The following is a 12,972-nucleotide window of genomic DNA, read 5'->3' as shown; positions in this document are numbered from 1 at the left end:
CATCCGCTTTGTTGAACTGCAGGGAAAGATCACAATTATAGAGCTTTCTGAATTACTATTAATGACTGGTTCAGTGACATTTTCCCCAGAAATACAGCCCCCAACAGCCCCGATCCCGTATCTGATGCAGACCACAGATTTCATTTCCCTTTACATGAAAAAACCCAAACCTGAGACACATCAGCGTTTGACACTAGAACCACTTTACCCAGCTGCCTCCTATGGTTATTCTCCAACACGACTATTCCTGCATGCAGGAGCTGCAGTCCCTCTCCAACGCGGCAAAGCTAGCAAAAGCTCCTCAGGTCACTCCTGAAAGTGTGCTCTGTTGCACACTGCTTGGCGTACCTGGACAGACGGGCGCAGGCGCCGAGTGTCTCAGGGCAGAGCACACACGCAGCCGTCCTGACAGAGGCAGAGCCCAGCGAAGACAACGTTCCCAGTGCTCCCACAGCGCTGGCCCCTCGCAGCACCGGTTCCAGAGTCACGGAGTCACAAGGGAGAGAAAGGCCTTCCGGAATCCCTGGGGGCAGCTGGTCCAGCCCCTGCGCAGGCAGGGTCACCCAGAGCAGGCTGCCCAGGGCCAGGGCCCGGCGGCTGCTGAACCCCCAGTGCTCAAACACACCCCTTGCAAACAGCCGCCCGACGAGGGGAACTGCGGAAACGTTGGCAGCCCACGCGACAGGCCCAGGGGTTTGGGGACTCGCTCCGACCAACTGAAGTATCCTCTCCTCCACACCAGTAAAACACCACCACACCAGCAGGGGCTTGTCACCATTCTTCCTCCAAAGCTCCGTCCGACGGCTCACTAGGCAGAAGACACAAAGTTAAGGGAAGCCTGATTAAGTTCGTTTCACTGCCTTAAACCAGCAAACCCCAGGCATGTGGAAGCAGGAAAACGAGCTGAAGCAGGCAGGGAATGAGGAGCCGCCCTCAGCAGAGCAGGACACGGCACCGTGTGCCCAAACACAGGTGACAGCTGCCAGCCAAGGCTGACACAGCCACCCTGACTGACGGGCCTAAGGCGGCACTTGAACCACCGCGCTCAGCCCCACACCCCAGACGGGGGGTCAGCGGTGCCGACAGGATTAAGTCCTGACTGACTCCCGACAACAGACGCTGACGCTGACTGGCGCCAGCCAGCTGAGTCCGGGCAGGTGATGCTGGCCGACTGATGCTGGCCGACTCACTCTGGCCAACTGACGCACGGCTCGGGGCCTCCTTCTGCCCTCGCACCTGGGCATCACCCCTGATGGAGCTGGGCGGGCAGAGGGGTCCCTGGCGCTGCCACTCATACCTGTCGGGCAGAGCTCGGGAAGCTGGAGAGGCCCCTGACTAGTAGAGGCGCTACTTAGCGACACGGAGCCGCTGCTTAACAGCAGCTGAAACATCAGTGTGCCCTCAGCACTATGCCAGCGACGCTGAAGGACATTAACTCTATCCCAGCTACAACCAGCACAGCTCTGAAGTTTATAACCACCTCTCCCGTGGAGAAGAGTGTGGATGAAGTGCCCAGCTCCCCGTTGGCTGCAGACCACAGGAAGGCACCAGAGATGGCTCTATAATTTTGTGTGAGGGAAAGGGCTGCGGACAAACCAAACGCGTTCGATATCTAATACTGTAATCACCTGCGCAGTTAGGCTCTCTTCTCAAACTCCTCCTTCCACCTGTCAAGAGGATTTAACTACATACGTAAAAAGGGAAAAAAGCTTCCTGCCTTTTTTCCCTTTAAGTGAGACAAGTCCTTTCCTATTCAGGCTCTGCTTAAGTCTTAAATAGAACTGGTGACAAAGTAATTCCCTGATCTCCTCTTTCTGCTTTCAGAAGATCAGATGTGATGTTTTGAAGTAACAACCATGGGAGCTGCACTTACATCCGTCACAGGAACTGCTTCCACAGCAGGCACTAACAGCGGCATCGGACATTGTATCTTCACAAATGAGACACAACAACTCATCTGGACTAGGATCACCAGAGCAGGATGAGGAGGAAGAAGAGGGCGATGGCTCCTCTGGCAAAAAGGGAGGCTTTTCCTTCTTTCCTCGCACAGAAGCTTCCCTGGAGGGGGAGAGGGCCTGGTGGGAGAGAAAAGTTTAAAGATGGGTCAAAGAAAACTCTTCCAAGCTTTGGATTTTATCAAAGGAAGAGAACAGGTGGAATTCTTCTCACTCCACATTCGCCTTCTAAAACATAGGCCTTCAGATTAAACTACTCTTCTAGAGCCACACCACCAGAAGAGGGAGGGGGGAACAATTTTCCTGCTGCAGAACTCTCCCTTTCCTTTGATCAAGCAAGAAATTAGCTCAGACCAGAAAAATAACTTTTTGACAGCGAGAAATCAGGTGAAATGAATCCCACCTCTCCTTTGCCAGACGGCAAACGTACATTGCAGGCGCAGCACCAAGTTAGTCTCCGGTCAAGTTAGTCTCTGAGTGATTACATTTTAGAAAGGGAAGGAGCCTGTGTTACAGCTTCTCCAGAAGGAGATCCATGGCAGCAAAACAGAAGTGCTACCAAGTGCAGTTTAAAACAGCCGCTCCTCTCAGCACACAGGAGTGTTTTCTTAATTTACAGCAACAGGAAAAGTTCTGTCTCTTCCACACACGGGAGTTCATAGAAGTCAGAGGGGGAGGACATCTCAGTCCAGCGGCAATTTCTTACGTTTTGCAAGGAGCCTTTGCAACATCAAACAGAACCAAAACGACCTCTCAAAGAGAACAACTCCGCTACAAACACCACCAAAATGCTTTGCAGAAATACACGTTCTTAGCACAGCACAGGTTTAACCAGCTTCCAGGGGCATGAACACGGGGACCACCCTACTGCGACGTTAGACAGTATCACAGATTTTAAGATTAAGACGCAGTGACAGTGCTTCCTCCCCCGTAACTGCAGGCGCTGGCCAGTTCGGTTGCATTGCCACTCACACTTGTGCGCGTGGTTTCTCTTGTTCACTGCTCGGTCAGTCCAATTCATTCCATACTTACGCAGGAAGAGCTGGCATCGCATATTTCCCACTGCTTGTCAGCACGGCACCCTTTGGGTTGGGATCTTTCACCTCCACCATGGAACTCCACGGAATTCCTGTGCTCTTTCGATCTCTGGGAACAGGCTCAGAAGTTTTGTCCTGCTAAGAAAAGAGGTGCAGACTTATCTCGTCTGAAGAACCACGTTTAAAATGACATTTCCATGAGTATTTGAAGCAGCAAAAGCCTCTCATCCTCTCATTTTACCCAGCATAAGTGTTGCTCAACTAAAATACTCCTTTGCCTCAGTGAATAGAGCCGGGATGTTCCAAAGGCTTGGGCAGGGTTTTGAACTCACTCGACATTCTTTGGCTTAGCTTCAGGTTCCCTAAGGGCGAAACACCCCTCAGCTCACCATCCACTCAGAGAAGGGGCACAAACCCGCTCCTCCTCCAAAGCGCAGTGCAGTGAGAGCTTAATTCCCTGCTCTGGATCCGTCCCTGGGGAAACTCCTATTCGCCACCTGGGTACGAAGGTTGGATTCATGCCTCACGCACACACCTTCAGTGAGTAACGTTCAATGGCATGAATACTCAGCCAGAGGCTTGGGCAATTAAAACACGCAACTATTCAATAGGTGGGGTCAGCAGCAACAGCTTGGTTTTATACGAAATACTAAAAACCGTGAACCGTCATTAAAGGACTTGAAAACTGAAAAAATTTCCAGCAATATTCAAATACATAAAAATATGCAAGCAAGCTCTCAGAGAGCGATTGATGGACTTATTTAACGTCTATGACCTGGAAAAAAAGAGCGTTTCACGTTTATAACTCCAGGTGTCCCTTGAATCCTGAAGGGCTTTGCAACACTGCCTTAGAACCTCTCGATTTCAGTTTTACTGAAATAAACTCAGCAGTGTTTCTTGAGAGCTCAGGCTCAAGTGCAGCTTTACCACAAGGAAAAAGGGTAACTGTCCTCTTTCTCCTTTTCCAGCCTATTGAATTATATCATGCCCCCAGCCCCAGGTAAGCTTACGCTAGGAAAACATTATCAGAGAGACACGTGACTCACTGCTTATCGTCTCCTCAGTTGTTCAAAAGCGCAGAATCAAATCTCACAGTCGGCACGGAGGGACGGACCGCGCGGAGGGACGGACCGCGTGGAGGGACGGACCGCGCGGAGGGACGGACCGCGCGGAGGGAGGGACCCCGTGGAAGGAGGGACCGTGTGGAAGGAGGGACCGCGCGGAGGGACGGACCCCGTGGAAGGACGGACCGCACGGAGGGACGGACCCCGTGGAAGGACGGACCGCACGGAGGGACGGACCCCGTGGAAGGACGGACCGCGCGGAGGGACGGACCCCGTGGAAGGACGGACCCCGCGGAAGGACGGACCCCGCGGAAGGACGGACCGCCCCAGACCCGCGGCGGTAGGTATTACAACACTCTGGTGTCGCTCTCGTTTTGTCTCTCCCCCCTTTCTCCCTTTTTTCTCTCTTTCTCTGCTTTTCTCTCGCGTCTCCATCGCTGGCCAAATGAAGGGACTTGGCACTTTGATTCCGTTTTGAGTCTTAGTTCTGTTCCCGAGAATGTAGAAGGAACGTGGCCACGGCAACACGTTGGAGTCAGTCAGAAGTTAAGCCCAGCCGCCCCCAACCTCCCAGAATTCCCTGAGGTCGGTTGGAAAGCAAGGGGGTTTAACCTCTGCCAAATTGTTCAGCCCGACAGTGGATCGTGACAGACTGGTAGGAGTGTTACCGAAAAACGCGGTAAAATCAGAAACAACTCTTTAACAGCAATTTAGTATTAAAGAGCAGGCATTCTTTATTCACAGCGCCGGATGCACGCGGGATCGCTGCTCCTAACGTGCGTACCTTACGCACCTTTCCCGTACAATTTATAGATCAAAAATTCACATATTCATAGATATTCATTATTGTCCTTTCTACCGATTGGTACAAACTTGCTCGTTCCATATGTAAATTACTGCGCAGACTCAGTTATCCTCTTTGTTGTTCTCTTTTGAGTAGGTGGTATTACTTGGGTCGGTGGTGGTCCGTGAGTCGGTGGTCGCGATCTCCCCCTGTCGGAATTACCTTTTACCTACTTGGCTCTTAATCTTGGCAGTCCTGGCCAGTTTTCTCAGTCCGCTACACGAAACCACATTTTGTCATCCTTTTCTGACAGAAGCGCATTGTCTATTGTTTCGTTCACATTAATGATTACCGAGGGACTAAAATGCAGATCAAAGAATACACTGATTGGTATACTCCATGTCCCCAGACTTAACGTCCAGTTGGATAAGGCTGTACAAGGAGTATAGCAACATCTATGGCTGGTTAATTCGATCGCTCTGGTTACAGGAGCAGCAACAAAGAGGCGGTTTTAGCAGTTTTTCTCCAGCAGGCATGCCCTGCTGCAAGGTCTGGCCTATCGGCCCAAGGACTGGACTAGAAGCAAATAAAGAGGAAGCCGTCAGCTGCTTCCGTTTGCAAGAAATACCAAGTCAACAATTGCTAAGTTCTTCCTGTTCATATCTCAGGGTCCTTTAGAGAGCTTGACATCTCCGTGTGATTCCCGCGAGGCTTCGGCTACCACGCGGGCTGTGCCCCACAGCCTCGCAGTTAAATTCCCCTTCCTGCGCTGTAGCTGCTTTGTGCAGTGGCCATAAGCTGCTCTGTTCCTCCTGCGTTTTGCTGGCGAGACGGCTGTACGAGGGCGATGCTGGCGGCACACACCGGCTACGGGGCTGCTCCAGTCCTCCTCTACACCCTTCCCTGTTCCCTCTTGCTCCTTCTAGCAAGAGGTTGTAAAAGTAGCAAGTCACTTGAGCAACTCTTCTCTAGCATGCAAGTCCCGTCAAACCAGTAACATGATACACCTTAAAGTCTCTGTTCCTTTATGGATTATAGAGCTGAGACAGAACACCAGCAACACCACCATCACCACCCCCAGCCACGGCAGAAAAGATGACATTTCTTTACAGCCAGCCACCAGATGAGCCGGTAACAGGAGTGTGTGCCACTGGGTCGCTGAGGCCAGCAGGGACTGGGGTCCATTTCTGAGCAACGCTGTCCTGTATAGAAACAAACCCGTTCCTGCTTTTCAAAAGCTTTCAATATTAGACATGAATGAACTGGTCAGTAAGATACCTCAAAAAGAGGTTTTCAAAAAAGAGGATTTCAAAAACATTATTTTAGCAAATGGATTCATGAGCAGAGGGACCACAGAGACCTTTCACGCTTCTACAAAAGCAGGTCTTATATAAAAATCACAAGCAAAACAAGCTGAAAGTAAAAATGCAAAAAAAAAATGAAATAAGAGAAAGAAAATGGATTGGGGGGCAGTGAAGACAAAGTATTGTCTAATCCTTTTGTTATTTAGCTGTATAATTATTGATTGTGCTGACAGGTCGCTGGCAGGTTTTGGGGGGTGTGCCTGGGTCTGCTGGTTGCTGCCAATTTTGGGGGAAACTTGAGGATTTGGGGGTGTTGCTGTGTCAGGTGCATGCTGCTAGGTCTGGTGGGTGCAGCCAGGTGTGGGGTGCGTCTGGATTTAGGGTTTTTTCCTGGACTGGGGCAATGCTACCAGGTCTAAGGGTTATTTTGGGTTTGGCGGCTGCCGCTGGGTTGACGGCAGCCTCTGTTCCAGTGGACACAAACCCTGTCCCTGCAGCAGTGCCAGCAGTGCGTCTCGTAAGGCGCTGGGCACTGCTGTGGTCACGCTGCGCTCTCTGGCTGGTTGTTTCAGCAGGTCGGCTGCACGGCTGGCCTCCCTTGAGAGGCGCTGGGGTGCCACCCTCAGGTGGATTTCACTTGCTGTGTTTGAGGTGAAACTGTGTCCCTCATGTTCAGAGTGCTTTAGGATAGCACACACCATGCCGGCTGCTCCGCCTTGGTAGTAAACAGTGTGTTTCTGTTTGTGGTTTTGTAGTGCCATTCCTTCTTTTGAATCTCTGATGCAGATCACTCGGGGCCATTGGTGGAGGCTGATTTTTGCACCGTGCCTGCTGTGTTGCTTGTCAGTGGTGCAGGAGGGGAGCCGGGCAGCGCTGCTCCACTGCTGCCCCACTGCTGCCCCACTGCTGCTTGCTGGGGTAGCCGTGGAGGAAAGAGGCTTTAGGAAGTCCCTTCCCAAGTCCAGCGGAAGCTGAAGAGGTTTTCTGCCAGTGGAGTTCCTGCTCTGTATGAGGTTGCTGCCAGGCACTGACTTTGTGCAGCCTGCGCTCCTGTTGACTTGCTGCTCTGTGTCACAAAGGGGTTTGTCAGGCAACTGTCTGGTGAACAAGGCTTCCGTGGTGCTTCGCTGTCTGGATATTCCAAAATAGGAGAGGGGCGCAAGTTAACATTTTTGAGGTGAGTTGAGCTTTTTAAGTTTTGGAGCTGACCGATCCAACAGAGTTGTGCTTAGGAAACCACAAATCTGGTATTTGAGGGCTTGTTGCACCCAGAAATCAAGCAGGCTGCATCAGTGTGACTCTAGGGATTGTTCTGCACAACGAAAGCTAAAGCGAGGCATACGTCACTAAAGGCGGCTGTGGGTTAGGCTAGATGAGCCACATCTACAAGCCTTCCCACCTCAGCATCTTCTGTGGTGTGCTTAGGAGATGAAGCTGTGCCTTGCTGTTGAACTTGGTCTAAACCCAGACTAGACCATGACTTATTAGTGAAAGCCTGATTGCTGGTAGTTTGACGCTGCAATTGTAATGTTAATAGGCAGGGAGAGAAGGATGCGGGAAGCAGGTGTGTGACTTCTGTGAACAGCGGCAGCACAGGCGTGTGTGACCCTAGGAATCCAAGGCACAGGAAAGCCTTTGCTTCTGATCCAGCCTATTGGTCTCACAGGAGCTTCCGAAAGGACGAGAACGGCATGCTCATCTCCGCAGGATCCAGCAGTTCCGTGGTCCAGGTAAGCCTTGAGTCAAAGAACCAGCTGGAAGCAGCTGTCACTAATACGCAGCTGGAGGCCGGTCAGTTCCTTTATCTCCCGTTATTAACATTCATGTCAGCGTAACGCAAAAGACCGGCATTTATCACTTTCCTGGTGTGAAGCAGTGGCTAGATTTTATCTACGTGTCTTGTCACCCTGGAACTGAGTGTTGCTGTCAAGTGTGCTTGCCAGTCTTGATTGCTAATTTAAACTGCTAGTGAGGGCTCTCCTGGCAGAGAGCAGTGCTTGTGTGTGCATTTGGTGGCTCGCTTATGAAGAGGAGGCACTTGATGGTTTGTTAGAGAGAGGTCTCTGGTGATCATGGTCAGGGAGTGCTGGAGAGCGCCTGGCAAGGTTATAACGCCACGCTGCCGGCGTACGGTCAGAGGGGCTCAGGGAAGAGCCCATGAGCAACGATCGGATACGGTGCAAGCAGTTCCTGGGCAGTGATCAGGAAATGGGGCAGTTGCCCAGAACTGCTACTTTTACTCTCTTCCCATCTCCCATCACTGGTTTTTTCTTTCTTTCTTTCTCTGTCTGACTCCCTGCCTGTATTTTCTAACTCCTCCCTGTCTGTCCTACAGCCTGTTGCTATGGTCTCCTTTCTGTGAGGGACCCGTGTGAGCTGTGAGGCACCCGTGGGTTCCCTGAGGTGGAAGGCAGTCGAGTGAGCGGGGCTGCAGCACAGGGAGGGAGGGAGGGAGGGACAGACAGACACACAGAGAGAGACAGAAGTGCCTGAGCTGTGCCATGTGCCTGGCAGTGCAGAGAGCAGGAACTGCGGTGAGTCCTGGGCCCCTGGGGTCATGTCACCCCTCTCCTGCATCCCAGTCCCTCCTGACACCCCCTTCCCTTTCCCTCTGAGGATTTGTGGTAGGATACGTAGGTACATATCTATGTATGTGTGTATATGTTTATGATATTATACCTAGACATATACATAATACAAATATTATAATTTCAAAATATTTATTTGTAAAAAAATAAATCTATTCTTTATAAAAATAGAATCATATTATCTTAAACATAAAAAATACCTGTTTGTGGACGTAAGCCATCCCCAGCCCAGCTCAGCCACCCGTGGGGTGGGCAGGGGATGGGTTAACCCCCCACCCTCCCTCCCACTGAGCAAATGCCCGTAGGCAGAGAGAGGTGCTGCAAAGCCAACACCCAACTCTCTTAAGGAATTCAAGAAGAAACAGGGATGTGGGAGAGGGCTGGGGCTGGAGCAGCTGGGTGCTGGTCTCTGCCTCTGCATCTCTTCTGCATGTGGAAAGGAAAAGTCTTTTTCTATTCCCTGCCGGTGCTGGATTATGTGAGGTCTCCTGAGCTTATTCTTGACGTGGGAGCACCAAGAAACAGAAAAACAAAAGTTGTGGGGGAAGGAACCAAAGATGCTGGTGAGCGTTGCCTTTCCCCTTTCCTTTGCTCCTCGAAGCTTTCTTCTCCTGCCTTCCTGCATGGACCTGCTCGCCTCCTGTCTCTCCCTGCTGAGTATTTTCTCCCCCGGAGTGCCCCAGGTCCTCTGGATGAGCTTCTAACGGGGTCGCTTGGTCCTGCAGTCTTTGTCTTCCCAGTCATCGTGAAAACTGTCAGCATGGCATGGAAGCAGAGTGGAAAAGGTGCCTGCAGAGGTCTCGGGCGTGAGCTCACGGGGGCTCTTAGTGAGCACAAGCGGGTGCTGAGAGCCTGCCCTGCTGGAGGGCCTCACGCTGCGTTTGCAAGCTGTCCTGGCACTGCCCCTGAGCTGCCTGCACAAGTTGAAGAGTTGGCTGGTGCCAGTGGGAGGAGGTGGGACTGAATGGGGGGAGCAATGGCTTCTCCTTACAGGAAAGGCTTGTCCAGGTGGGACCCTAGTTGCCACCTGCTCTGGGCCGGTGCCTTTCAGCTGCACCATCCCTTGCTTGTTCTTGGCGAGTTGCTGCACACCGAGAGAGGCCAGAGAGCTTCTTCAAGCAGCGCACCCAGCTCGCTGCCATGCAAGTGCTTCTCCACTGACGTGCTCTTGTGACCTGTGAATTCTCACGGCTGCTTCTCTGTTTGGTACCCGCAGGTTCCGACCGAAGGCACCATCTGCGGTTCAGAGCCGAGCTGCTTGGCCAAATCAGTTCTTAACCCTGTGATGGTCATAGCAGGAATGAGAGCCAGGGCACCCTTCTCCATGTGAACGTAGTTTCTTCTTCTCCTTCCAGCCTGAAAACCATGCGGGAAAGTGCTGGCCCTTGCTGGGAAGTCGGGGACAAGCCTTCATCAAGCTGTCTGTGCCAATCCTTCCCAGAGCAGTCACCATGGACCACGTTTCAGGACAACGTTCCCTGGAGACAGTATCGGCAGAGCTCCAAAGGACATGGCTGTCTACGTGAGTGGTTTCTCCAGAGTGGGGGGCTGGGTGCTGCACAGCGTTTCTAAGCCGGGGGTGAGTATGGGTCAAAGAGTCCAGCGGCCTCTGGCCTCCTCCTGGCTCGCAGAAGCAGCAAGCTCCTTGGAGCTGTATTGCGCTTCTGTCCAATATACTGTTCGAAAGGAAGGTTCTGGGGCATGATGGAACTCGGGGAGCCACAGGGAAGAGGAGGTGGCACAGCGCACTGTCCTAGCCCTTCTGGCTTTCAATCCCCGTGGGCATTTGTGACCCTCAGGTTACCCCCCTCCCCCTGGGAACATCTGCTCCTTCTCTGAGTGGCAGCCTAGACTCGCTGAGTAGGCAAGCGTGGCGTGCTACCTAGGTGCAGCTTCTTGTCTGCTCCTTGCGCTCGTCTTCCTTTGACTGCGTAGCTGAAATAAACCCGTGCTTCACCGACTGAAGTTAAGTCTTCCCACAGTGTGTGAGGCGCTCTGGTTTCTCCACCCCCGTGTTTCTCTTGGGCCTGAAGTAGGAACCTGAGGAGCAGGGAAGGCTCCTGGGACAGTTCACTTTCCAGGCAGTGCTGAATCACAGTCAGGCCTTGCAGCTGAAGGTACGGAGACAGAGAGGGAGGAGAACTGTAGGAGAGGAGGAGAAATGCGCTTGGCTGGGGAGAAGCTTCCCTGCCAAAGGGCTATAGGCAGCCCTGTCCTTGAGCGTGTGCCACGCTGGCCTTTCTTCTGCTTTAACTTCCGAACAGCGTGTGCCTGGAGAGCTGTTCTTTTTCTCTTTCCTTTTGGGTTTAAGCTTCAGTGCCTACAACCACCGCAGCTGAAGCTAAAACCACCTTGAGTGTCTGGACTGCAAGTGGCTACAAGTGGCCACATCCCGTAGAACGCACTACTCCTGGCCTGCTGGTGAAAGACTCGAAATCCTGGCCTTTCTGAGGCCTCTGTTGCTGCTGGTAGCGAGCAGTGACAGGGAGGCCATTCTGCTTCAGTGCCTTTCTAGAGAAGGCAATGAGACATTATACTAACAGCACTGGGTCTTGTGACTGTGGAAGCAGGCTAGAAGACCTTGCCAAACTGTTTGCTGAAGCTTCTGGGAGCTGCTTCTTCCTTTACTCTTCTTGCAGCCAAATGAGGTAGAGCAGGATCACACTGTCTTGACCACGAGAGGTGCAAAGACCTCGCAGGGCAGCCGGAAGGAAGGTGTTGACCGAGGCCGTCACCGCGGCACTGCTCTGTCGGTAGTCAAATGCTAGAGAGGAAAAGGCAGCTCCGAAGAGGGGGGGACGGTTCTGGGCCGGTGGGTTATGGGTAGCCGTAGTCGTTGGCTATGTCCATGCTGGCCTCCTTCTGCACACAAACGTGCAGCTGCCCGGTGACACCTGCAGGGCCGCCCGCTCCCGCTCCTCCTGGGCCAGCGCCTTCACACGCTCCCGCTGGGGCCGCTGCTTGCGTGTGATGGGCACCGACTGCTCCTGCTCCTCCAGCGGGGTGGGCGCAGCCGTGAGCCCCCCCAGGGCCCGAAGGACAGCGGGGAGTCGTTGGGAGGTTGTGGCGGCATGTGCAGCTGCTGCGACAGCCCCTCCCGTGGGGTTTGGCCTCCGTGGGCGACAAGCACAGCCCGCTCGGCTGCTGGGGTTTGGCAGCAGACCTGGTGCGTGCCTTGCTGCTCGATGGTGCCGCCGGTGCCGTGTCCTTCTTGCCGTCAGCGGGGGCTTGAGGCATCCAGTGCTGCGCTGGGTCTTAGGGCTGCCATCAAGGAATTGGGTTCCGGGTTGGGTGGTTGGGGCATCAGCCCCACCACCTTCACTGTGTGCCCCAGCAGGTGGAAACTGTGGCTGGAGTTGAGCAAGGGCACCCTCAGGATGATGCGGAGCGTCCTCAGCACCGGGTGGGGATGCTGCTCCTGGGGACTCTGGTTCCAGGCTGCGGTGGGGATGCCGGCAGCGGCGCAGGGTCAAGGCGGTGGGATCAGAGGTGGCACCCAGTGGGCCTAGGACTGGCCCCATCAGGGCGGGCAGAGGGGACTCCCATGTCTCACTGGAGCGGTGAGCGCGTCTGCCCTGCCTTGCCCCTGCACCCACTGCTCCGCAGCTTCATCCCGGGCCGGGGCCTCCTGGGGCCTCCCTGGGGTGCTGCAGGGGCGTGCGGCCCAGTGCTGCCGGGAGCTGCGGGGCCCGGCTGGGCCCTGACACCGGCTGTGCTGGCACCTGGCAATGCTGTGTGTTCCCTGGAACGTACTGCAGCCCCCGGGCAGCGGGGGGCCGTAGCTTCCAGCATGGGTCTGTGGGACTGGAGCAGTTGAGGGTCACAAGGCTGGGGTGGGGCGTGGGGTGGGAGTCCCAGAGCAGCAGTTCAAGGCCTCCATGCTGTGGTGTTTGAGTGGGACGGCTGCTTTAAATCTGTCCCCTCTGCTGCATGAAGGGCCTTTGCCCCTTGGTGTTGCCCTGGTTTCTAGGTTGCTTGGCGGGCACGCTGCTGATGTTGGACGCTCTGCGCTTGCTGCTTCCCGCCTGCAGCCCGCTGCTGCCTGCCCTGTGCCATCCCCGTGCAGCTCTGCCTTTGTGGTTTGCCTGCTTGCTGCCCACCTCTCCCCACCTGGGCCCCACCCGGCAGGAGGTGACACCCGGCGGCAGCGGCAAGTGGGTCAAAACCACCTGGGGCTGCCTCCGCAGCGCCTCCTCCAGCAGCTGGGCCATGTGGGGCTGGTGACGCTGGGGGTGCACCT

The 12,972-nt window shown here is 54.0% G+C and overlaps 1 long non-coding RNA gene across 4 annotated transcripts in view; it reads left to right on the top strand.

Annotated features, from left to right (window-relative positions):
* The first annotated feature begins 8,424 nt into the window (after nucleotides 1–8,424).
* LOC142051435 (uncharacterized) overlaps nucleotides 8,425–12,972 on the top strand; it is a 175,215-nt gene continuing 170,667 nt past the window's right edge. For 3 of the 4 annotated variants that reach the window (XR_012658468.1, XR_012658469.1, XR_012658470.1), the window contains exons 1-2: nucleotides 8,425–8,678; nucleotides 10,088–10,254. This is a non-coding gene — a long non-coding RNA (uncharacterized LOC142051435). Of the gene's footprint in view, nucleotides 8,679–10,087; nucleotides 10,255–10,714; nucleotides 10,815–12,972 lie in introns of those variants that run through there. The other variant, XR_012658471.1, reaches the window with a different exon arrangement.

Source organism: Phalacrocorax aristotelis, unplaced genomic scaffold, assembly GCF_949628215.1.
Source record: "Phalacrocorax aristotelis unplaced genomic scaffold, bGulAri2.1 scaffold_34, whole genome shotgun sequence".
In the NCBI taxonomy this organism is placed as follows: domain Eukaryota; kingdom Metazoa; phylum Chordata; class Aves; order Suliformes; family Phalacrocoracidae; genus Phalacrocorax; species Phalacrocorax aristotelis.
The sequence above is the reverse complement of the archived record's forward strand: the minus strand, read 5'-3'. Positions and strand labels throughout refer to the sequence as shown.